Source organism: Euprymna scolopes, unplaced genomic scaffold (assembly GCF_053919585.1).
Source record: "Euprymna scolopes isolate OS-2025 unplaced genomic scaffold, ASM5391958v1 sca1, whole genome shotgun sequence".
Taxonomy (NCBI): domain Eukaryota; kingdom Metazoa; phylum Mollusca; class Cephalopoda; order Sepiida; family Sepiolidae; genus Euprymna; species Euprymna scolopes.
In genome coordinates this window covers 1,328,659-1,341,158 of record NW_027633102.1, presented here as the reverse complement: position 1 = coordinate 1,341,158, position 12,500 = coordinate 1,328,659, and the positions used below count along the sequence as shown (strand labels likewise).

At 60.7% G+C, this 12,500-nt stretch overlaps 2 non-coding genes and 1 pseudogene across 2 annotated transcripts in view; all 3 read left to right on the top strand.

Annotated features, from left to right (window-relative positions):
* The first annotated feature begins 5,598 nt into the window (after nucleotides 1–5,598).
* LOC145273455 (small subunit ribosomal RNA) lies at nucleotides 5,599–7,969 on the top strand (annotated as a pseudogene).
* Nucleotides 7,970–8,367: 398 nt separating this feature from the next.
* LOC145273578 (5.8S ribosomal RNA) lies at nucleotides 8,368–8,525 on the top strand. The gene has a single exon (XR_013866403.1). It is a non-coding gene; the product is annotated as a 5.8S ribosomal RNA (ribosomal RNA).
* A 593-nt stretch (nucleotides 8,526–9,118) lies between these two features.
* Nucleotides 9,119–12,500, top strand: part of LOC145273178 (large subunit ribosomal RNA) — a 5,728-nt gene continuing 2,346 nt past the window's right edge. Inside the window, exon 1 of the ribosomal RNA XR_013866208.1 lies at nucleotides 9,119–12,500. This exon is cut by the window's right edge and continues 2,346 nt beyond it. This is a non-coding gene — a ribosomal RNA (large subunit ribosomal RNA).

The following is a 12,500-nucleotide window of genomic DNA, read 5'->3' as shown; positions in this document are numbered from 1 at the left end:
CAGGTCGGCCGGGCGCTTCCAGACGCCTACCGACACCGGTCAGGTCGGCGAGGCTCCCGGCGGCCCCGAGCGGGACCACAGGTTGCGGAAGGCGTCCAAGTGAGCGGCGGCGACGCCAGGAGGCCCCCGGGGTGGACTCCGCGGCCCCCGGGTCGGTGTGCGGGCCTCCAGAGCTCGATAAAGTAGTGGTGTCGCTAGCGGTCGAGAAGGCACTTTTCGACGCCTACTGCCACCCCCACATGGCGGTAGGCGCAAAACTGGAAAATCGCCGACCAGAAATGTCGCTTCGTATAATCGACGTTTTTTTTGACCACCATTTTCAGGTGTCGGAGGTGGGTCTGGACGAATACCAACACCATTTCTGGGGTTTCACAACCGCCCGGCTTCTCCGACATATGTTGGAAAGGAGTAGCGATCGAGCGAAGGGGGCTGTCGGTAGGCGGCCGCGGGTTGCATGTGTGCCCGGGACAGCACCCCCATCCAACTAAGGGGTGTCCCCCGGGGGCCAGGGGGACCTCGTCCAGGTCGGCCGGGCGCTTCCAGACGCCTACCGACACCGGTCAGGTCGGCGAGGCTCCCGGCGGCCCCGAGCGGGACCACAGGTTGCGGAAGGCGTCCAAGTGAGCGGCGGCGACGCCAGGAGGCCCCCGGGGTCGACTCCGCGGCCCCCGGGTCGGTGTGCGGGCCTCCAGAGCTCGATAAAGTAGTGGTGTCGCTAGCGGTCGAGAAGGCACTTTTCGACGCCTACTGCCACCCCCACATGGCGGTAGGCGCAAAACTGGAAAATCGCCGACCAGAAATGTCGCTTCGTATAATCGACGTTTTTTTTGACCACCATTTTCAGGTGTCGGAGGTGGGTCTGGACGAATACCAACACCATTTCTGGGGTTTCACAACCGCCCGGCTTCTCCGACATATGTTGGAAAGGAGTAGCGATCGAGCGAAGGGGGCTGTCGGTAGGCGGCCGCGGGTTGCATGTGTGCCCGGGACAGCACCCCCATCCAACTAAGGGGTGTCCCCCGGGGGCCAGGGGGACCTCGTCCAGGTCGGCCGGGCGCTTCCAGACGCCTACCGACACCGGTCAGGTCGGCGAGGCTCCCGGCGGCCCCGAGCGGGACCACAGGTTGCGGAAGGCGTCCAAGTGAGCGGCGGCGACGCCAGGAGGCCCCCGGGGTCGACTCCGCGGCCCCCGGGTCGGTGTGCGGGCCTCCAGAGCTCGATAAAGTAGTGGTGTCGCTAGCGGTCGAGAAGGCACTTTTCGACGCCTACTGCCACCCCACATGGCGGTAGGCGCAAAACTGGAAAATCGCCGACCAGAAATGTCGCTTCGTATAATCGACGTTTTTTTTGACCACCATTTTCAGGTGTCGGAGGTGGGTCTGGACGAATACCAATCACCATTTCTGGGGTTTCACAACCGCCCGGCTTCTCCGACATATGTTGGAAAGGAGTAGCGATCGAGCGAAGGGGGCTGTCGGTAGGCGGCCGCGGGTTGCATGTGTGCCCGGGACAGCACCCCCATCCAACTAAGGGGTGTCCCCCGGGGGCCAGGGGGACCTCGTCCAGGTCGGCCGGGCGCTTCCAGACGCCTACCGACACCGGTCAGGTCGGCGAGGCTCCCGGCGGCCCCGAGCGGGACCACAGGTTGCGGAAGGCGTCCAAGTGAGCGGCGGCGACGCCAGGAGGCCCCCGGGGTCGACTCCGCGGCCCCCGGGTCGGTGTGCGGGCCTCCAGAGCTCGATAAAGTAGTGGTGTCGCTAGCGGTCGAGAAGGCACTTTTCGACGCCTACTGCCACCCCCACATGGCGGTAGGCGCAAAACTGGAAAATCGCCGACCAGAAATGTCGCTTCGTATAATCGACGTTTTTTTTGACCACCATTTTCAGGTGTCGGAGGTGGGTCTGGACGAATACCAACACCATTTCTGGGGTTTCACAACCGCCCGGCTTCTCCGACATATGTTGGAAAGGAGTAGCGATCGAGCGAAGGGGGCTGTCGGTAGGCGGCCGCGGGTTGCATGTGTGCCCGGGACAGCACCCCCATCCAACTAAGGGGTGTCCCCCGGGGGCCAGGGGGACCTCGTCCAGGTCGGCCGGGCGCTTCCAGACGCCTACCGACACCGGTCAGGTCGGCGAGGCTCCCGGCGGCCCCGAGCGGGACCACAGGTTGCGGAAGGCGTCCAAGTGAGCGGCGGCGACGCCAGGAGGCCCCCGGGGTCGACTCCGCGGCCCCCGGGTCGGTGTGCGGGCCTCCAGAGCTCGATAAAGTAGTGGTGTCGCTAGCGGTCGAGAAGGCACTTTTCGACGCCTACTGCCACCCCCACATGGCGGTAGGCGCAAAACTGGAAAATCGCCGACCAGAAATGTCGCTTCGTATAATCGACGTTTTTTTTGACCACCATTTTCAGGTGTCGGAGGTGGGTCTGGACGAATACCAACACCATTTCTGGGGTTTCACAACCGCCCGGCTTCTCCGACATATGTTGGAAAGGAGTAGCGATCGAGCGAAGGGGGCTGTCGGTAGGCGGCCGCGGGTTGCATGTGTGCCCGGGACAGCACCCCCATCCAACTAAGGGGTGTCCCCCGGGGGCCAGGGGGACCTCGTCCAGGTCGGCCGGGCGCTTCCAGACGCCTACCGACACCGGTCAGGTCGGCGAGGCTCCCGGCGGCCCCGAGCGGGACCACAGGTTGCGGAAGGCGTCCAAGTGAGCGGCGGCGACGCCAGGAGGCCCCCGGGGTCGACTCCGCGGCCCCCGGGTCGGTGTGCGGGCCTCCAGAGCTCGATAAAGTAGTGGTGTCGCTAGCGGTCGAGAAGGCACTTTTCGACGCCTACTGCCACCCCCACATGGCGGTAGGTGTAAAATCGGAATAGACCGGACCAGGAATGTCGAGGGGGAAAAAAATGACAAAGTCCTGGTGTGCCTAGGCGTCGAGAAGGCACTTTGCGACGCCTACCGACATCCCCATGTGGCAGTAGGCGTAAAACTGGAAAATCGCCGACCAGAAATGTCGCTTCGTATAATCGACGTTTTTTTTGACCACCATTTTCAGGTGTCGGAGGTGGGTCTGGACGAATACCAACACCATTTCTGGGGTTTTCCAGTTTGAAAGTTTTATAAAACATGTTCGGTAGGAAGCACACTTTGGTGTGTCGGTTCGTCGGAGCAGCGACTCTTTGCCTCGTGGTGGTCCGGAACGTCTCTACGGGCTTGTCGCAAAGGCGTCAGAAAGTGGCATCTCCGCCGCCTAGGGCTGTCACCGTTATCGCTGTCGCCGCGCTCCAACTTGTTTTGATCCGCCGCCTTCGTTCCTGCCAACCGTGCGCCCGCTCATCGTCGTTAGGTTATAATACGTGGTACGTGTGTGTGCTTCTCCGTGGACCTAGGGCTGCTCGACGTGTCGAACGATATGTTGGAACAACTAACGGCTCCTTTTCCTGGTTCCATAGTCGTCGTGGTACCCGCGTCGTCAGCCATATCTATGTCCACCATGTTTAGCCGATACGTTTGCTGCAGCTTCTGCTTCCGCCTCAGCGTTCGCCGCTCTCAGCCGCCGCTGTTGTTGCTGCCGTTCTGCCATTCAACCACTACCTGCGAATCTTTCGATGATCGGCCGAACGACCCATCGCTGTGCGACCGATAAATCCTCCGGATTAGGGAGAAACGCCGCCGCTCTCTGCCGCCGTCGAACGGAAAAACGTACATTGTAACGAACGAACGAACGAACGAACGAATTAACGAACGAGCGAACAAACAAACAAAAATAGCCGCGGGGGATGCACTATGTAGATCCTGATCCCCTTGTAACCATACGTACGTTGTTCGATGCTCTCCCGTCCTGGAAGTCGCCGCAGCAAACAGGAGGATGAGCAGCAGCAGGCGCCGCCGCCGTAACCGCCGCCTGCCTGCCGCCTCCTACTCCTGTCAGCGTCCGATCTCACAGCCGTGTGAACGTTCGCTGACACCCGATTTCTTTCCGTCTGGCAAAACCTTGGACGTCCCGCTCGCGGTACACGTGCTGCAGCGACTTCTCGTCCGACAACGCATAAGCGTCGACGTCTGCCGCCGCATCTTCTGATACGTGGACGGTGATAGCGCTAGTCCCTTCTTGCGCCACCTCCACCTTTGTTAGCGCCAAAGAAGATCGATCGAGCAGTCGTGGTCGCAGTCGATTAACCCGTTTTCACCGTCCGCAGTTCCCAAGCCGCCGATCAAGTCGTTGCTCTTCTTGTTCGTTCTTCCCATACCGTCGATTTGCACGGCTGCCGGATGAGCCATCCTCTGTCCGGCGAAGCGCTCACGTCAGTGATCGATACTTGCACCGACAGTCCTCCCGCTCGCGACTCGGTGCTCGAATCGGACTCGTTCGTTTTTATCTCGATGCGATTGTGAAAAGGGGGACCGGTCGTCAATGTCGTGTGTGTCGACGATGTTGTTCGCCCGGTCCGCCGCGTTGTTGTCGTTTTTTTTTTTTTTTTTTTTTTCCCCTAACGTTCGCCGTCGCACGGACGAAAGGGTGAGAAAAAAAAAAAAAAGCTCGAAAAAGCCGCCCAAAAAAATCGGACCGAGGAGCCGCTTGCGAGAACGCGCCATGTGCACGTTGTCTCTCCTCGGTTTTCCGAGCACGAACACGACGCCGGTCGGTCGGTCGGTCGACGAAGGCGACGACGAAGGTGACGGGAAAATTTACGCCGCCGCTGCCCTGGTCCAGCTCCTCCCCGATGACGGCTGTGATGTTGACGTTGACGTTGGCGACGACGACGACGACGACGGAGACGACGACGACGACGAGACGGCATCGATGGCGACCACGATGACGACGACCTCGACGAGTTCAGTCTGCACCTTGACCTCCGATGTCCGTGTGCACTGCCGTCGTGCTGTTTGTCGTTTGTCGTATGTATCGCTGTCAAGGGTGCCGTTGTCGTTGTTGTTGTCGACGTTGTTGCTTGCTCTCTCGTCTCGGTCGGTTGGTACGTTGATGACGACGACGACGACGAAGACGACGACGACGACGACGAGACGGCATCGATGGCGACCACGATGACGACGACCTCGACGATTCCAGTCTGCACCTTGACCTCCGATGTCCGTGTGCACTGCCGTCGTGCTGTTTGTCGTTTGTCGTATGTATCGCTGTCAAGGGTGCCGTTGTCGATGTTGTTGTTGTCGACGCTGTCGTCTGTTCTCTCTTCTCGGCCGGCTGTGACGTGGACGTTGACGACGACGACGACGAGACGGAATCGATGGCGACCACGATGACGACGACCTCGGCGAGTTCAGTCTGCACCTTGACCCTCGATGTCCGTGTGCACTGCCGTCGTGCTGCTTGTCGTTTGTCGTATGTATCGCTGTCAAGGGTGCCGTTGTCGTTGTTGTTGTCGACGTTGGTCGCTTTCGTTCTTTGAGTCTCGGTCTCGGTCCAAGTCAGGGGAGAAACAAAAAAGAGGCCATCAGCGCGGGCAGCGCGCTTCTTCTGACGGCGAACCCCCTCGAAAAATAAATAAACACGTGCCCGTCGTTGTAGTTGTCTGTCTTATGTCGGTCGGTCGGTCGGTCGGTCTGTCGTTCTGTCGAAACAAAGTCCCAAATTCCAACGATACCTGGTTGATCCTGCCAGTAGTCATATGCTTGTCTCAAAGCTTAAGCCATGCAAGTGTAAGTTCACGCCACGCATTAGAACGGGCGAAACCGCGAATGGCTCAGGAACCGGACCTAATCCTCGGGACCGTATTCCTCCTCGGAGGCGATGGATAACTGTGGCAATTCTAGAGCTAATACATGTGACACAGGCCGCGATCGGTCGGCGCGCCGTCGTCGCCACGCCTCGCGCGCTGGCACCCGCGTCGGCCGTTCCGGGTCGCGGCGCTACATATTAGACTGAGACCGATGCGCGTCATTCCGTCCTCCCGTCGTCGGCGTTCCCGCTCGCGGGTCCGTTCGGTGGCGGGGCTCATAGGGCGGCGCGCTCCGCTTTGGTGACTCTGGATAACTCACTGGTCGATCGCACGAGCTTTCACGCCCGGCGACGGGTCTCTCGAGGGTCCGCCCTATCAACTGTCGACGGTCGGTTAAGTGCCTACCGTGGTTACTACGGGTAACGGGGAATCGGGGTTCGATTCCGGAGAGGGAGCATGCGAAACGGCTACCACATCCAAGGAAGGCAGCAGGCGCGCAAATTACCCACTCCCGGCACGGGGAGGTAGTGACGAAAAATAACGACGCGGGACTCTGTCGAGGCCCCGCGATCGGAATGAGTACACTTCAAATCCGTTAACGAGGACCAACCGGAGGGCAAGTCTGGTGCCAGCAGCCGCGGTAATTCCAGCTCCGGTAGCGTATATTAAAGTTGTTGCGGTTAAAAAGCTCGTAGTCCGAACTCGGGTTCGTGGTCGCGCAAGCGGCCCCGGGGCGGCGGCGCCATCGTCCGTCGTTGACTTTGGTCGTCCGTTCGCATTCCCGGCCCTTTCCGCCGGTGTCAACCGCTAGCATACCCGCCACGCGGTCCTGCCGGCGAGGTGGACGAGGAGGTCGTGATCGGGATCCGGGAAAAAAAAAACAAGTGGTCGTCGGTTCGGTTCCGGGAGTAGTCTAACGGGGGGGTGCTACGTGTGTGTGTTTGGGTGCGTTCATTCGCATCCCCGCACTCTGACCCCCGCGCTTCTCTCCCTCTCCCTTTCCGCGCGTTCCTCTTTTTTTTTGAACCCCCCGGTCCGCTCCGAGTCCCTGCTTCGTGTCTTGTCTGCGCGCGTGTTGCGGTCGGCGGTTTCTCCTCCAAGGGTGCTCTTAACCGAGTGTCCGCGGCGGCCGGTACGTTCACTTTGAAAAAATTAGAGTGCTCAGAGCGGGCTGTTCAAGCTTGCATACGATAAGCATGGAATGATGGAAGAGGGCCTCGTCTACGTCTGTCGGTCTCCGTCTACGGCGAGGCAATGATCGAAGGGAGCGGTCGGGGCCACTCGTATTGCGACGTTAGAGGTGAAATTCTTGGATCGTCGCAAGACGAACTGCAGCGATGGCGTGTGGCAAGCACGTTTTCCTCGATCAAGAGCGAAAGTCGGAGGTTCGAAGACGATCAGATACCGTCGTAGTTCCGACCGTAAACGATGCCGACCGGCGATCCGCCGGCGTTCGCTTCCATGACCCGGCGGGTAGCCTGCGGGAAACCAGAGTTCGGTTCCGGGGGGAGTATGGTTGCAAAGCTGAAACTTAAAGGAATTGACGGAAGGGCACCACCAGGAGTGGAGCCTGCGGCTTAATTTGACTCAACACGGGAAAACTCACCCGGTCCGGACACCGGTAGGATTGACAGATCGATAGCTCTTTCTCGATTCGGTGGGTGGTGGTGCATGGCCGTTCTTAGTTGGTGGAGCGATCCGTCTGGTTGATTCCGATAACGAACGAGACTCCGGCCTGCTAACTAGTGCGCCGATGTCAGTGATTTTTACGGCGGGCTCGGCGTCCTCCGTGGCGCTCGGGTCCGGGTCGGTTTTCTCACGCACTTCTTAGAGGGACGGGTGGCAGAAAGCCACACGAGGCGGAGCGATAACAGGTCTGTGATGCCCTTAGATGTCCGGGGCCGCACGCGCGCTACACTGGAGGTATCAGCGGGGACTTCGCCCCGGCCCGAGAGGGTTGGGAAACCTCTGAACCACCTCCCGTGATAGGGATCGGGGCCTGTAACCAACCCCGTGAACGAGGAATTCCCGGTAGGCGCGGGTCAACAGCCCGCGTCGATCACGTCCCTGCCCTTTGTACACACCGCCCGTCGCTACTACCGATCGAACGGTCCGGTGAGGTCCTCGGATCTGGCCGACGACGCCGCCGGGCAGTGCGCGACGTGTCCGTCACGACACTCGTGCATCTACGCCTCGGCGTTCGATGCCTGGAGAAGACGACCGAACCCGATCGTTTAGAGGAAGTAAAAGTCGTAACAAGGTTTCCGTAGGTGAACCTGCGGAAGGATCATTACCGTTTTCCCGTTCGAGACTGGTTTGTTGTTTTCCGGCCTACCTCCTCTGTCTGTCGGCGTCAACGCCTCGAATGCGCGCAAACAAACCTATAAAAGGCGGAGCGAGAGATAGATTTGTGGTGACGCGGAGGTTTTTAAAGCCCCAGCTCTTCTTGCTTGCTTCCGCGTCTTACCACCTGTTTGTTTTTTCGCCCACCGCAAGTGATGGCCGCTTCTTCTTTGCCTTGTCGCCGCTTTATCGTTTTTTTTGTTTTTTTGCAGCCGCTGTGCCACCGCCGCTAGCTAAAAAAACAAACTACTCGCGACATTGCAATGCCGTCACGCCTCCTCGCACAGACCTCCTCGCACACTACTAAATCTATATAAACAAAAACTAATATAAAAAAACCAAGTGCTGAACCCTGGACGGGGGATCACTCGGCTCGTCCGTCGATGAAGAGCGCGGCCAGCCGCGATAACTGATGCGAATTGCAGGACTCAGTGAACATCGACACCTCGAACGCACATTGCGGCCCCGAGATCCCTTGTCTCGGGGCCACGTCCGGTCGAGAGGCGGAACGTTACATGTCTTTCTCCGTTAACGAAACGACATCTTGCCGTCCCCGTGCCCGCCCGGTCCTCGGCACGGTGGTAACCGGGACGTCGCAGGAGCGAGTGACGAGGGGGAAGAAAAATAAAAAAAGAATTGACTCCTTTCAATGTCTTTTTTTTTTTTAAAACCCTCTCCGGCCTCCTCCTTCGTCTCCCGCTGGCAGACCGCGGAGTCTTTTCCCTTTTCGACCGCGTGAAGAAACACTGTGGAGGAGGAGCAGGAGGAGTCTGTCCGAAAGCAGCCGAAGGGAGACCAAAAAAAAAGTACCGACCTAACCGACTGCCGACGTAAGCGCCGCCTGCTCGTCTCGCTCTCTGCCTCATGAAGGTGTCTCTCAGCGACGCCTCGAGCAGCGCGACGAGCACGGCCGTCGCACCGTAAAAAGGTGGCCGCGTCGTAGGCAACGCAACGTCGGATGGGGAGGACCCACGCTTTTTTTTAATTGTTGGCTTCTTCATTTTCGGTCGGACGGGCGCTATATCGGCCAGCCGTCGTCACACGGAGGGTACCGATCGAGATTCCTCTCCTCCAAACACCACACTCTACTAAAAACCGCCGCCCTCGGCTCGGACGAGACGACCCGCTGAACTTAAGCATATCGCTAAGCGGAGGAAAAGAAACCAACCGGGATTCCCTTAGTAACGGCGAGTGAACCGGGAGAAGCCCAACGCCGAATCCCGTCGCAAGTTAAAGGCTTCGGGACGTGTGGCGCATGGGTCGAAGGCAGCCGTTCGTTTTCGTCTCGCATAGTTCGGAGTTCCCTCGATCGGGGCCGCCCGCGGCGGGTGCCAGGCCCATTCGGTGCGGACGGCGAGCGACGGCCTTCGATCCGAGAGTCGGGTTGCTTGGGAACGCAGCCCAAATCGGGTGGTAAGCTCCATCCAAGGCTAAATACCGGGACGAGTCCGATAGTCGACAAGTACCGTGAGGGAAAGTTGAAAAGAACTTTGGAGAGAGAGTTCAAGAGAACGTGAAACCGCCCAGGGGTAAACGGGTGGGACCGCTCACCGCGATCGCGGGGGGACTCAGTCCGGTGCTGCCTAGGCTCGAGCCCAAACTCGATGTGTGTTCTTGAAAGAGAGGCCGTCGCGGCACAGGTCGTCGTTCGTCGTGTCCGCGGGGGACTCGTTCCCCGCGGTTCCAGCTTTTGTGCCCGCGTCGCCGACGAAGGAGACGGGCCGCGTGGATAGCGGGAAGGGAAACGTGGTGACGACCGCGGCGTCGGTAGGTGGCTGCGTCGGTTGGCTGCGACGGAGGGGACTCGTCCTCTCGATCGCTGCTGCCGCCGGGCCCTAACCCGCCGCATCCGTCGCCGCCGCTTCTTCTTTCCTCCTGCTCCCTCCGCGCGCGACTCCGCTGCACCCGTCCCCTTCATCATCGCTCGGCGTAATCATGGCGCGGGCGCTTCGGCGCGACCTCCGCGCGGCCGGCACCGGACGCACTTCCCCTCCGGTCCGTCGTCGCGACCCGTTCCCGGCGTGCAGGTCGAACACGCGGGTTTTTTTCCGTAGGCGGCAGGCGTTTCATCACCCTGAAAACCCCCGTCTTCCCACCTTGTGAAGTCGGGGGCCACCGGCCGTCGGGCCCGCGAACGTAACTGCCCCTTTCTGCCGGGAACGGAGGAAATCTGACACGATCCGTTACACGTGGCGAGCCGGTCCGTTTTGATCCCGCCGGAAGTCGCGTGCGGGCGACGCACTCTGTGTGTCGCTCCTTAGGCGCCCCACCGTCTCGGGCGCGTGCGCGATGAGAGGCGGGATAGGACTGGCGCGGCCTCGCCGTCACGCACCTCGCCGACGTTTCGGGTTCTTGTCGGGGGCAACCCCGCCCGCGCCCGTTTCCGTTTCCGGAGAGGTCGCTCGGCGACGCTTTTTTACTCGAGCCGCCCGCCACCCCGGGTCAGCGACGTGCATCGGCAACCCACCCGACCCGTCTTGAAACACGGACCGAGGAGTCCTGGCCGTTCGCGAGTCGTAGGGGCCACCTCTGACTAACCCCGAAGGCGAAGCGAAAGCGAGAGAGCGTGTAGGAGGGCGTCGATCGGGAGAGGTGTCGTGGCAAAGTCGTCCGGGGGTCGTCGGGGGGTGTCGTCGGTCTCGTGCCGTCGTCTTCTCCTCGCCTCACCCGCCTCCGAGCCGTGCCCGATCCCGCCGGCGGGCGTTTTCGGCCTTCCGCCGTCGCTGCTGCGGTGCCCGCAACTTTTCCTTTTTTCTCTCTTCCCGAGAGAGATAGGAGAGGGAAGGCTCGTGGCTGACGTGCGGTTGTTTTTCCCTCCTCCCCGAGAGGGGACCGGCGCATCATCCAAAAAGGGGAATTGCCGGGCGCCAGCTTCCATATCCTCCTTCCGCCCATCGGTGAGATCCCGCGGCTTGAACTAGTCCTATTTTGTCGTCGAGTTTAGGCGCTGCGCGCGGGCGCATCACCCCCGGGTCGGTTTCCCCTTTTTCCGAGTACGACTCGGCCGACTCTGGCGTAGCGAGCGACCAGGGACCCGAAAGATGGCGATCCACGCCCGGTCGGGATGAAGCCAGAGGAAACTCTGGTGGAAGTCCGAAGCGCCTCTGACGTGCAAATCGATCGTCGGAACCGGGTGTAGGGGCGAAAGACCAATCGAGCCGTCTAGTAGCTGGTTCCCTCCGAAGTTTCCCTCAGGATAGCTGGCGCTCGATCGTCGCAATTCCATCCGGTAAAGCGAACGATTGGAGGCCCCGGGGCCGTTCACGGCCTCGACCTACTCTCGAACTCGGAACGGGTGGAACGGGCCGACTCTCCCGAACGACGGAGCCGACCCATCCGGCCGCCGCCGCCAGCACGCTTCGCTGGGCGGTTGGTCACCTCGAATGCGAGTGCCAAGTGGGCCACTTTTGGTAAGCAGAACTGGCGCTGTGGGATGAACCAAACGTCCGGCTAAGGTGCCTAACGCGACGCCCATGAGATCCCCGAAAGGGTGTCGGTCGATATAGACAGCAGGACGGTGGCCACGGAAGTCGGAATCCGCTAAGGAGTGTGTAACAACTCACCTGCCGAATCGACCGGCCCCGAAAATGGATGGCGCTGGAGCGACGGACCGATGCCGGACCGTCGCGGCGAGGAGCGATGAACTTTCGCGCCGAAACGATGCCGCGACGAGTAGGAGGGCGCCGCGGCGAGCACGGAAGCCTAGGGCGCGAGCCCGGGTGGAGCCGACCGCGGGTGCAGATCTCGGTGGTAGTAGCAAATATTCGAACGAGACCTTCGAAGACCGAAGTGGAGAAGGGTTCCGTGCCAACGGCGGTCGAGCACGGGTCAGTCGGTCCTAAGACGCGGGCGAAAGTCTTCCCGAAAGGCGCCGGATCCGTTATGAAAGGTGAAAGGAAAGCGAATCGAATCGAATCGAATCAAAAGCCCAAACAAAAAAAAAGCGGCCGGCCTCCCGTCGAAAGGGAATCGGGTTAATATTCCCGAACCCGGACTCGGAGAGGGCCCGGGGGTGGCGACGCTGTCGGCAGCGATGTCGGCGGCGCCCGTCGCTTCCCGGGCGAAACCGCGGTGACGCAAGCGAGCCCGGAGACGTCGCCGGGAGCCCCGGGAAGAGTTCTCTCTTCTTCGTAAAGGACCATGTCCGTGGAATCGGCTCGTCCGGAGATACGGAAAAGGTACCTGTAGAGCGCCGCGGCTCGGGCGGCGTCCGGTGCGCTTTCGGCGGCCCTGGAAAATCCGGGTCCGGTTTTCGCAGCTCTCGAGTCGGTCCGTACCCACCATCCGCAGCAGGTCTCCAAGGTGTACAGCCTCTCGTCGATGGCATCAATGTAGGTAAGGGAAGTCGGCAAAATGGATCCGTACCTTCGGAAGAAGGATTGGCTCCGAGGACCGGGTCGGTCGGGCCGTGCCCGCGCGAAGCGAGGAACCGGTACGGGGCTGTAGCGTTCGCTCCGTTCGCGCTTTGCGGCGAAGGCATA